Here is a 13,311-nt window from a genome sequence, read left to right as displayed (position 1 = left end):
GATATGGGTGTTAGTTGTTTCAGCCTATGGCCTCATTTACACTGCAAGCGATGTGTTCGCAGAGCGCTCGCGAAGCGGTCCCCAAGTGTGGCGGCAGCACACGTGTATTCACACCAAAACCGAACAGATGCATTGCGCAGCGGCCGCTGCTGCCCCGTCAAAATACAAACCACACCCGAACAGTTGGTGGCGGTAGTGCACCATGTTTGCAAATCTCCAATAAACCCCAAAGAAGAAGAAATGAGTTTGGACCCAAAGCCCAGGCTGGACAGGTTTGCGCAGTGATTGTTCCAACACTTGTAGAATTAATATTTAGCACTAAAAATGGGTAAGTACATGAAACACGTGCCTGTCAGGTCTCGCTTGGTCTACGGTGGCTGAGAAAGGTCACAACACACACAAACTCGTGTTTTATGTTGAATACCGCAACCATTCGCTTGCAACTCGCGCAAAAAAATCGGCGTCTCTTCTGTTTTCAAGCTTGCTTATGAAAGCAGTGCGGCTCGAGCAGCACGTAGAACGGATGCAGTGTGAATGCTCTAACCTGTTAACATGCTCGCCAAAATGAAAACGCGAGTAAACAGCAACCGTTCGCGAGCACTATATGAACACATGGCTTGCAGTGTAAATGAGGCCTAATTCTAGGAACAGATGGTTGCATGTGAGTGCATTTAAATAAAATAATAACAAGAAGTATAATAATATAATGCTTAGATTTGGCCAATGCATTGGCCCTGAACTGCTTACCTGCCACAAATGTAATTGGTCAATATTTCTCTGACCACACCATCCACCATCCTCTCCACCTTGTGATGACAATGTCAGCTCATATATTGTGTCACTTTATAGGTGTTGATATGATATGGACGAAATGTACAAATGTATTATTGGTTTGCAGAAATGTACAATACCAACTCATTTGCTCTTGGCGACTGGGCTACTGTTTTAAGAGTTCAAGGCTTAAATGCTAATTTACAAGTCACACATTTCCCTAATTTCACCTCTTTTCACGCAGAGAACAGGCAACATTACTTTTGTTGAAGCTGCAGGATTTCTCTCGGGCTTCAGTCTTGGTGTCTGTTCCTCAGAACCAAATGGCGAATAGTGTGATGTGCGGGAAAACTTCTCCAAAAATGTTGCCTCAATGGACCATAATGCATTGCAACCACAATTACCATAGCACTTTGAGTAAGTGGTGCAGCTGCAATCACAGACATTCCAATTCTGGCATCCATCATAATGGCCGATTTTTACATCCATGCAAAAGTTGCATATTTGAACAGTGACAGAGATTTACAGCACCTCTCTGGGATTTATTAAAAGGTATTCTGGGATTTGCAGGAAATCACTAATTGAAGAAGATGGTTCTAGGCTGATTTTAGGAAACAAGGACATCAAAAATGGAACTCCTGAATATCCCAGCCTGAGAAAATGTGGGTGAGATAGAAGGATTTTTAGATGATTCTAGATTCTCCGATGTGCCTATAATGCTGAAGAGGATGTAAGAGCCCAGGATGTAGAGGATGATCAGCATGCTCCCGTCTCGTAGAGGATCTGACATCAAGGGGGTGGGAGAAAGGGCACCTCTTCCCACATGATTGAGGTGAGGCAGGGCGGTCATTGGACATGAATGTCATGTATGAGAGATCAATGGAGTGACAGGAGCCAGCAGAGAGGCACGGCACGCTGACAGCTCCGGCATGAATATTTACAGCCTTGCCTTTCTGTGTGTCTGCAGGAGCCCAGCACACCCTCTCCTCTCTGAGTTTGACACAGACAGCCTCTTATGAATGCGGGTGTCAAAATGTGTGTGTTTTTAACGAGTAGCTTTAAACAACAGACTTGTTTGAAGGTTTAGGCAACAAAACCACTGTGGTTAAGGTTGGAGAATTAAGATTTGCTTTCTGTTCAATGTTAATTTATTCATTATGTCTCATGCTCAGATCGCTGCAGACTTTTCATCTGTATTAAAACAAAATCCTGATTTTTTTCCCCTCACCTTAACCAAGTGCTGTGAGAGTCAAACCACAACTGATAATGTTTAATAATGCTGTCTTCAGGACAAGGCAGATATTTTGGTGGACAATAAATAAAATATCTAATCAGTGCATGTTTTACTGATACAATCAGCACCAGCATTTTTGTGACTCCTGAGATCTGTTAATCCATTAAATTGTTTTGGTATTCTGGGGCATGGAAACTCCATCCTCAGCATTTTCATCAGCAGCAGGCTGCATTATTGACCCAGCAGACAAAGAGGCAAGCAAAGTTAGCAATTAGTTGGTGGTTAAGACAAAAAGAGAGTTATATTTGACTTACATTTGTCAGGTGGACAGAAACATGACTCTCTTAGCACTCCTAACATTGTCAGTCTCATGATGTACGGTTTTGAAATTATAATATAATATTGAAAATTGAAGCAGCAGAATGAGAGATATTGCTCTATGTATTCCGCTCGCTTCTTCCTTGTCAAAACCCAATGCGTACATTACCCAAAATGCAACTCAACCACTGATAGTTCAGTTTGAGATTCTGATGTGTCAGCTCAATGACGAACCTACACCGTAGCCTATGTGGCCTAAGCCTTTATGAGCATTTATACCTGTGCGGTGGTGTGTCTGTGTCACTCTGCAGTTACACTTCCAAAACACTAATCGGCTGTGGGATTTCTGTAAAGTGCTGTAAAGTTTAATTGATTCATTACACCCAAAATACATATTAAACATGGCTTAATAGCAACAATTTCAAACATAAGTAGCCTACACAAATCGGCTTCATTATAACACGCAGGATTCACAGACAAAGCACTTGTCTTTTGCTGGACACATTTTCCCCACAAATACAACATGCTAACGTTATTAGCACGAGCCTAAGGCATTTTACATTGTATAAATTAGTGTAGCGGCTAGCGACATTTCCTCAACTCATCTGAAGCCAGGGACAACAGTGACATTTTTCAGTTCACAGGGTGACAAAACAACTGTCTTATACTAAACACATTTTCCAAACAAATATAACATGCTAATGTTATTAACAGAAGCCTATGGCATTTTACATTGTATAAATTAGCCTAGCGACTAGAAGAGATTTCCTCTACTCATATGAAGCCAGGATAAATCACACACAAGACTTATAATGCTGTTTTGTGGAGGCTTTATTGTCTTCATATTTTATTGTTTCTTATCTGTGAAATAAAAGTAAATTAAAGCTTTGTTTCCACTGAGAGAAATGGTTTCAGCTTACAAAAATAGCCAGGAGGTCCGCATCACCAAACGTATAGTCACATTCCTGGGAAGGTGCACGTCAGGCTACATTGTAGGGTATTCAACGCATAAGCACAAATCCCGCTTGATGCTGGTGGAGACCAGCCTCTAGCCTGCAGAAGAGATCATTTGCGTGCTACGTAAGTCTGGTAAGCTCATTTTTCTCTGCCTCCACATCTCCAGATTGTTTTTCATTTACAAACTTGAAGTCCTCAGCCCCAGCCGATACTGACTCAAGTGACATCATTTTGGGTAATTTATTAGACTTTACCCAGCTAGCTCTGGAGATGCTAAAGGCTTTTTAGAACAATGCTCCAACAAATGTAAACAGCATGATATATAAAATGTTGTCTTTTCCCCTCAAAGAGATAACATATCAGTGTTGTGTTCAGTTTTTTTGGTGCCATTAAATGGATAGAAAAGTACATAAATGTGCCAAATGTTTAAGGTTAAAGTTAAAGGAATACTTCACTTCCAGACTGACTATTTGTATATCAGTTATGCAGCCGATGATGTGCTAGTTTTACTAGCATGCCTTCAGTTAACAAACACTGAGAAAATTTGTGATGAATTGAAGTCATAGGAGTCCACATTTCACAACAGCTAAACTATATCAAAACATCTCCCTTCTAAGTCTCACACAACTTGTGCAGTATAATCCAAGTTTTTATCCAGTCTTATGCTCAATACTTCCCAAACAGACAACCCTTTCTGATGGGGAATTTAAAGGGAAATGTATCAATGTTCTCTTCAAAGCCAGACCCCATTGACAAAAACTGTAATTTTATCCCATTGAACACAGGAGCTGCTGGTCTACCACTGCCTTGCTTTGGCCTCTAGTTACAAAGAACGGGTGAGGCAGAGGCGCAGCGCACTTGTGCTTCGCCAACTGGGTGTGGCCAGGCGGATTTTGCAAGTTTGGCACACCGTGTGCCTGGCGCAGCTACTCCTCTTTCCCACCTCCGTCCCTCCTACCTGCGCAAGTCGGAAAGAGGGAGGAGAGAAGGCGTGGAATGGGTCTTACACAGCCGATTCAAATCACACCAATCAAATGAGCCCCTCTCCTCGCCCTTAAATGCACTGCGCAAAGGTGTAATGAGAGTTTACTCAATTCACCACGGCGCCACGGGGGTGCGCATCAGAGGTCATGATGCGCGTCACCACTTGGACCACCTTGCGGGGTAGATGTAATTTGGAGTACGACATGAAATGACAATTACATTGGACACAGCGGTATTCCAGTCATTATTCGTGTGGCCCACCTGCATTCCAGCTCTGTCATGCCCAAATAGGATGTCCTTTGACAGTACACCCTCTCTGCGTAAGTCCTCCTCCTCGCAATAATGTACTCCATTTTTGTAGATCACTTTAAGCAAGAACATTTTAACATTTGTATAGGCAGTCACATGAAGCACGTAAACCCTTAAGACACTGAACACAACTTACAATTTGTTGACGTTTCTCTCGTGCGCGCGCACTCTCTCTTTCTCTCTTGCAGTCTCACTCTGTTTCTTTTCTTTTGGCTTTTCTAAGATGACAGATGCTGAATATATACTCCCTATCTGATGCTGTGGCTGTTTGTGGTTGGCTGAGAGGGATGTGAACTCATTAGTTTGCAGCTGTGTTAATCAAATCAGGTTGGGTTTCCATTACGTGTGCCAAACGTGCCAAACAGTGCCAATCCCCTTTGATCCGACATCAGATGTGACGGGACAGTTGATATAGAGATACATTTATGTGCTGATTGCAGATAGTTGCATTGAATAGTGTTTTTTTGGGGTATTTATTGCATTGTTAATGTGCCTGACATTCTGGAAACCTGCCTGTGAGGTTTTGCTGACGTGTGTGCACTGTACACTGGTCAGCTAAACTTCGGCTTACACCGGCTGCGCTCTGCCTGCGCTGACAGTAGACCTGGTTTCAGCTGGCGAGCTTTTAGCGCACCTTCGGTGACGCCTTTTGGCACGAAACTGTCACTGCACCAAGCTGGATCTGTCGACACCTCCCCCTGCTGCGCTGCCACACCCATCTCAGCGCACCTCGGCCTGCCAAACTACCAAGCTGAGCGAACCTCGGGTTGCGCTGCTCGAAACTAGCTCTGCGCGGGGTTCGCCACTCTGTGCCACCCTGCGCCGCGCCGGGAGTTTCGCTTTTAGTTCTGTTTACTGTCGGAAAGGGCTGTCTGTTTGGGAGGTACAACAAAGTAACATACAACTGGACAAATGAGACTTAGGTTATACTGTGTGAGTTGTGTGCGATTTTGATATAGTTTTGCTGTTGTTAAACATGGACCCCTATGAGGTCACTTCATTGAGAATTTTCTCTGTTTTTTGGATTCATTGCTCACCATGGAAGCATGTAAGAAAAACATTGTTTTCTTCATGAATTCAACATAAAACAGGGTGAGTAACTGATATACAAATGGTCTCCACAAGAGTGTTTCTTTCAACATTTTAATTCTATAGTCTACAAACATAAAGCAGGTTTAAAGCTCACTGTCACAACACATACACATTAGTCAGACACAATTAGTAGACACTTGCTGTAATTACCTTATGCAATTACAGCATAGAGATCTCAGACTGTTAGATTTTTTCTCACAGGTTGTTCCGTGGAGTACATAACTACCTTGTTTCCCTCTTGCAAAGAGGCCCTCGTCCAAAATTGGACCACTTATTCCAAACGAGCCTCAAGTCTAAGCAGTGTGTACGAGCAGGCGAACAGGCCTCTTGACTGAAGACCTGCTATTAACCCATTTCACATAAGAAGTCTCCTTTCTAATTCTGAGTGATTCTTACTGGAGGAGGTTAGCTCGAGAGCTTCGTTGTAGAGCTGCTCAGCCAGAGATCAAAGCACCAACCCCCAACTGGATTAATGGGCCACTCTCAGGGTGATTACGCCACACACACTCAGGTATACATGCAGCACCCTCCATGTGAAGTGGATTTCTTCATCTTGTTTTGAAAGGATTAGCCCCCCACCCACACTTTGACGGCAAACAAAAATAGGGATGAGACCACGTCCGTGTCATTCAGTTCAGATCATCTCAACCTTGACAAAGTGTGGCTGGTTTTAGTTGAAGGCAAATGAGGTAGGTATGAGGAGAAAGTGAAATATGGAACATATATCATCCCTAATGTGGTGATATATTATACAGCAGTATTTTGTAATGGCGTGTATTCATAGTGTCAATGGCTCTGTTAAAGTGACAGGAGTTATCCTGCTAAATTATGGCTCTAATCATGATCCCTGCCATCAGTAAAGCCTCACTCTAATATCACTAATGGCCAGTATGGTAATTGTAGCACATTAAATGTCTAAGGACCCGCATGATGTCTTTCAGAAAATTTATGACAATGTTTTGGTTTATGGCTTTTCACACGTTCTTGTCCAACTTTAGTAATTTCCATAATTGTGTTTGACACACTCTGACTTAATGTGATGCATTAGAGAATGGCACAAACAGATACTGTGTATCTATTAAAGAGCTTAACTGCTTGTTTCTAGATGTGCCAGCGCCGCTGTAAGCTCAGCATTCACACATAAAAGCCGGATCAGGTGAATAATTTATGATTCTCATCCCTCTCTGTGAAAGCATAACACACTCTGAGTCTGATCTGAAAAAAAAAAAAATCATTCCATCGCTGCAGTAAATTGTGAGCCAGGCCTAAATTGTGCATTAGTGAAATTTGAATGTAGAGTTGCATAACCTGATAGCATCTCCGCAGTAGAGCTCCACGCGCTCATCCGCTTGGTGTTCCCCGGCACAGGAAGAGGCCAGCCAAGTTGTCTTACGCACGACAGCTTCAATCTGCTGTGGGATGGCTGAATAATTCAAAGTTCTTACACAGGACCATCTGGCAGCCCAAAGTAGGCGCGCGAGACACCAGCCTTCCTCAAATAGCATTTGTAAAGCGAGTGCGGGATGAAGCAGCAGGACCCCTGCACAGGCAGATTGAGCTGCTTACCAGCAAACTGAAATGTGCTGTGTCAGACTGATGGCTTATTTGGGAGGATATAGGCAATCAGAGAGGGAGCTCAAATATTGTTGATATGACATAAAGTCCATTTCACTCCAAATTCAGGCTGTATATCAGCTGGAATGCCAAATCTCTTTCTGTCTCCCACACACACACACACACACACACACACACACTCACATCTGTTTGCTCAGGATTTTGCAGTCTAACAGTAACACAGATTAATTTAACTCTGATGCTTTAACTGTTGACATGATAATCTCCTCACCATTTCTTTCCTCCTTTTTTTTAAGATTAATTCTATATTAAGTGTTCCTTAAAAATATGAATGTCATGTAGCTACACAACAATTTAATGTTGAATACATTATTTAGCAACTATAAATCATTCCCCTTCCTCCCCATTTAACTTAAAAATAAGGGGAAACAATAAGAAAATGAGGAAGAATAGAAAAACTCTGCATCTAGGTTTGAATATTAACTTATGCATGTATGAGTACATTCACACCAGCATCCAAAACAACTTACATGTGTGCACACAAACTCATGTATCATCTGCTGAAACCGTGCAGATTGTGGGAGTGTATATGTATACATGCATAATGTTTATATAGGGTTTTCTGCAGAAGTATACAGTTATGTATCTGCGGTAGGGGGTATGACATGCAACAAAAATCCCCTGCCGGAATTTAACTGGTGCCCCTGTGGCCCAAGCTGTTCTCATTACAGATTTATAATAATACCTAGATAACAGAAGCCAAGATGGCGCCTTTTCATTCCAATGGAGTTGCTTGCCAGATGCATACGCAAAAAAGTTTCTAACTTCCTTGTTAACTTATGTGGTATGCAGCCCACTAAACATGTGCAGTAGTGTTTCAACCCTTGAGGTCCCAATCTGTTCATCGACTTCACATGGTGATGATGCCACAGGTTTTTCAATTGTTTTTCTCAGCTCCAGGAAAGTGATACAAATATCAAAACTCCATGGATCAAAAATTCATCATAAAAAGAGTCATGCTTGACCTTGTTTGCAGTTTGAGGTGTCCTGTAAACAGTTTTACAGGCATCTCCCTTATAATGGCGGTCTATGGGGACAGTGCTGTTTGGGCTGCTGGGGATTTTTCCTTGTGATACTAAATTGACTGCAAGGCTATGCAGCGTTCCTGGGGGCCTGGTTCTCATGCACTGTTTATACATTTTCCTATGAATAGTATGCATCCAAATTCATACATATCCCACATAATCATTAACCACTAGTTCTTGCCTAACCCACGTATTCCGAAAGGCTGTTATCATGTGACCAATGCACTGATGGGAGTAAAGAATAAAGAAGGGGGTGGTCCCAAGTGGTGTCTAAGGAGGCAGATTGGGGTGGTGGATGAGTCACAAAAAATGTTGACTTTCCCCAGGACTTTACCCTGGATTTGCATGTTTGGAACCTTGTAAACTTCAACCAAACTTCATATATCAATATCATTCATGGGGCAATAATTTGTAGGATATCATACAAACCATTGTAGAGGGATATGTTAAGCGGTTATGTCACATGTACAGCTACCAGAGAGCTTGGCTTTGAGCATTTCATTGTTTTTCAGTTTATTGTTTTTAACTTTCAGGGACACAACTGTTTTGGTTGACTCTCACAGCTCTCATCAACTGGGTTTCCAGCAGCTGCTTCGCTCGACCTGCTCAGCGCCAAACAGCAGGCAGGTTTGGTACATCAAACAAAAAAATGTACGCAGTTTCAACAGCAAGCAGAAAAATCTTGTTCATGCTGACTTCCAGTTGTTTCACTTTTACTTTTGTAGACTTGCAGCCATGGTGTGACTTTACTGCCGGGCATAGTTACAGGTGCAACAGGTGAATAGAGCTGTTCAGATTAGTGTTTTGTTGCTCTTTAAGGAAGTTTTCGGAGAATGTTTTTTTTTAAGAAAGCAAAGAACAAATGTCTGTTTCTCTTTTCAGGGCTTTCCTCCTGTCTTTGACTTTTTTATTTCCTTGTGAACTACTGGATCATTTTAACTCTCCAGGCCTCCAACAGTTATTCAAAAGGAAAAAAATTGTTTAGTGATGAAAGTAGGCATTGATTCAATATGAGGGGTCACAACCCAAAAAGGCTGGTCCAAAAACAGTTTTATGGGTGTGTTCTGTAAAGCTTACAGTCCAATATTTTCTGTTAATAAATGACCCTTCGCCAAGCCCCTCTGTAGAATGGCCACTGTCCAAACTTACATTAGCAACCGTAACTAGGCAAAAGAAGTCTGTCAAGCATTCGGAGCAAGGCCAAAATGGTGTGAATATGGAACCTGCAAGTCTGACAGTAGATGTCCTCAAAGTTTAGAAGGGGATGTTGTCCGCTTAGGGCGGGAGGTGAATGGGTCAAACAAACAGACTTTAATCCAGGAGATCGCTGTCGAGTCATGTGTGACACCGAAAGTCAATACTGTTTTACTGTAATTGTAACAGTGAGATAGCTGTGCGTCAAATACAGACACTAAAGGACGTGTTACACTGAGCTGAGGGGTGCCTTCACATCCCGAGGGACATGAGAAAGCACCAGAATTCGACATTCTGGGATGAGAATATGTTGATTTTTTTGCTTTTCTGAAGCCAAAAACACAACAGGAGAGATGTCATATATGGATTAAACAGTGTCACCAACCTCACTCATAGTTGAATCTATTGAAGATGAAGAACTCTGTGGTTTTCTCCAAGGTAAGACAATGACTAATGTTAGCTTGCTTAGCATGATAGCAAACAAAGATGATTAAATAGCATCAGTTAGGCTGCTTATATTTTAACTTAAGGTGAGGCAGTGTTAGTTGTATACCATTTCAGAGTGTTTGCCCTTCAAACATATGGAAAAGGAGGATAATTTAGCTTTACTAACAACAGGCTAAAACGTATTAGACTAATGAAAGCAGGGAGGCATCACTAAACATAAGTGTAAAATAAAACAATATTACCTATTGATTTACCTGACACTGTTAATCCCATAATTCTATATGTTTGTCCTTCTAATGAACTGTCAAGACGTGGGGTGCCTGACATTTGCATTAGAACCAGTGAGCTTTTCCCTCGATTTTAAGTTACTTTTCATTCACAACATTCTGCTGACATATTGTAGGCTATTGTGAATGTAGCTCTTAAATGCATCTTGTAGTCTTTTCTGTCTACTTCTTTTTGATATTTCAAAACTATTTTTCCAGTTATTTTCTTTGCAATATCTGTCACTGATACAAATGCCAGGTGCAAAAGCTTGACAGGCTTGACAGTGGTAACCAAGGGGGCAGGACAAGGGTCAATTTTGACTTGCAGTGTGTCTCAAATCACATACTTACACTTACTATTTTGAGTGCAAGTGTGCTTAGCGTGTTCAGACTGTACAGTACATGAAAAGTGTATTACTGGTGCACTCAAAACGGTCAAAAAGTTGAATCTCAACTTTTGACATGGCAGTAGGGTACAACAAGGAGCCTGAGCTGGCTAAAGTGAACTAAGTTATACATGTTTTTTTTTTTCATTAGGTACCATTACTGTGGTTGAATAGAAGCCAGCAGTAATGTTTGGTGGGTCTGTAATGAGTTGGTTCCACGAACAATAATGCAAGTGCTAAAGTTAGCTTACTAACTAGTGTTAGCATTTGCTAGCTAGCTAACGTGCTCCTAGCTATGGTGGCACATTTTAATCACACTGACGTAGTGGTGTATGTTTGGTTTATGCGTGGGTGGACGTAGCCGTTTAAAAAGAAGACAATGAGGAAGAAGAGGCGGTTAAAAAAAAAGCCTTCAATTCTGGTAAATGCAAAACGGCAGTGCACGATTTGAGACTATGTACCCTGTTGAAATTAGTGCACCACGCAACAAGTAGTGAACACAGTATGCTACATTGAAGTGTACTAATGGAAGTAGGTGATTTGAGACACAGTAACTGTCTTGTTTCTTTCATATAGCTGATATAGTGTTGCAAGAATGACTCCTAAAACCTGGAGGTTAGCATTTTAGCATCCCTGGTTCCCTTGTCTCAAAGTCAATGGGTTTTTGGTCAGATACATGATATAAGGTCTGTGGTTAACGCAAGCTTTAGAGGCTTTCACGATTTGTTGAACAACATAAGTCAGTAAATACCCAACTCCTGAATTTTGAAGCCTTTACGTGTATCTAAAAAGATGGTTGCTAACTAGAGGCTAAGTCATGCGACCGTGGTGTAGTACCTTTATAGCTTGTTAACATTTTACTTCTGGAGATTGCATTTATGCTTGAAAAAAAGTGTTGCTCATTTGTGAAGATTATCCAAAAAAGTGTGTAAGTATTGTAAACTTTTGTTTGCCACAGAGCTTATTATCTGCAATAATCCAAAATCCCATTGGCTTTTTGTGGAAGGAACCAGGAAGACGTTACCTTCCACATTGGCTGACAAATAATCATCATCCCTACATCGCTTTCACTGTATTCTCCTTTCAACTTAATAAATCAGACATCTTTAAATGATCTTAACTTTCAAATCCAGCAGGCAGGCTTTAAGACTCCCAGTTTGATATTGACTTCAAGTTTCTTTTTTATCAGCTCACATCAATGATATATACCTGCTTAAAAAAATGAAAACAAAAGAAGTAATTTGCAGCTCACCCCTAAACTCTGGAGTCAATCACTCTATATTGTAGGAAATCTGGAAACTATGACTTAGTTATTCCTGATGTACTTTCAGAAACTTTTTAAAGCTCTCACACTGAGCTTTGTGCATCCGCCCTCCCCCTCCCTCCTCCTCCTCCTCCGCCTCCTCCTCCTCCTTCAGGAAAACGCCCCAGCTCTGCCCGTGCAGCCTCCTCCAGCAGCACTACAGCAGTATTACAGCGAGCTCCACGCGTCTCCACCGCCACACTGATCCACGGGGTGCTGGGCGGAGGGCGCTCCGGTGTGAGTGGACGTCACACAGGCTTCCTGTTTACTTTAACGCTCCTGAGAAACGAGAGAGGGGTAACAAACCTCGTCGCGACGGGACGCGTTGTTTCTTTTCTGCTTGTTCTTTGCGCACCTGGCTGTCCGAGCGCGCACGCTGCACGCGGAGCCGATCATCCGAACAGGAGCCCTCCTCACTTCCACACCTGCCGATACTTGCCCTGTTTAACCTGCAGCCGCACGCCTCCGGGGGACATGTGGAGAGGCTTTCTGACCTCCGCTGCATCCCGGCTGTTCCTCCCGAGTGTCTGGCTGGAAGGGTAGCCTCCGTGTCCCGAGGAGGATGCCGAACAGGTAAACAAAACCTCAGTCATCTTTTGGAGTTTTTGTTTGTTTAGGCAACGCATTTGCACAATAGGCTGTGCATACAGAAGGCAAGATCCATTTCACATCCACACTGTGTCCCAGTGGTGCCCACAATGACTTTATAGTGACCTTATGGCACTTGATGGTGTGTTCTCCAGTCACATTCCTGCAGAGAGACTGGGAATTTCACTAAGGTTTCCTGCAGTTTCCTTTTTTATCAGGATGCAAGAATCTTTCAAATTCTTTTATCAATGAGTGATCGAGTTTCAGCTTCAGTTCAACAAACTTGAATCTGCAGGATTGTCCTGCTGGTGCAATGATTAAATGTATTTTTCAAAGACAAAAAGAATATCTTTGCATGCATGCCTGTGCTCTATGCACAGGCAGCTCCAACTGAAGCACTGTTTAAATGTTTCCCTGGATCATGAACGTCCCTCCACATCCTCAGTTTAATTCTTAGGACCGTCTTTTAACAATCTTCACTGGCACAGTTCCCCTCAGACTTCCCCTTCTCAGTGTTTCAGAAAGTGGAGAGGATTAGTTCAAAGTGAGCGGTCCAGTGAACACATCCATTGCCCCATTGTTCAACATTTTTCACTTTCTTCCTTGTGTTTGTGTCGATCAGGTGGTATTTTCAGTGCTTGTCCTCATTACTCTGCATTAACTCTGTAATGGGGCTTTTGTTAATAGCTAAGTGCCTAAAGCTCTGTGGCAACATGTGAGCGAAGATGAAGAGACAGAAGGCAAAAAGTGCAGCATTGAGTGATACTATGTGTTGGATTGTAACAAAAGCATGATTCTGCTG

At 42.3% G+C, this 13,311-nt stretch overlaps 1 protein-coding gene across 1 annotated transcript in view; it reads left to right on the top strand.

The window, feature by feature from the left end:
* The first annotated feature begins 12,087 nt into the window (after window positions 1–12,087).
* LOC125897514 (heparan sulfate glucosamine 3-O-sulfotransferase 5) overlaps window positions 12,088–13,311 on the top strand; it is a 137,649-nt gene continuing 136,425 nt past the window's right edge. The window contains exon 1 of the mRNA XM_049590893.1: window positions 12,088–12,494. The gene's annotated coding sequence lies outside the window, so the exon portion shown is untranslated. The remainder of the gene's footprint in view (window positions 12,495–13,311) is intronic.

The sequence above is a fragment of the Epinephelus fuscoguttatus genome, linkage group LG11, assembly GCF_011397635.1.
Source record: "Epinephelus fuscoguttatus linkage group LG11, E.fuscoguttatus.final_Chr_v1".
NCBI lineage: Eukaryota > Metazoa > Chordata > Actinopteri > Perciformes > Serranidae > Epinephelus > Epinephelus fuscoguttatus.
The sequence above is the reverse complement of the archived record's forward strand: the minus strand, read 5'-3'. Positions and strand labels throughout refer to the sequence as shown.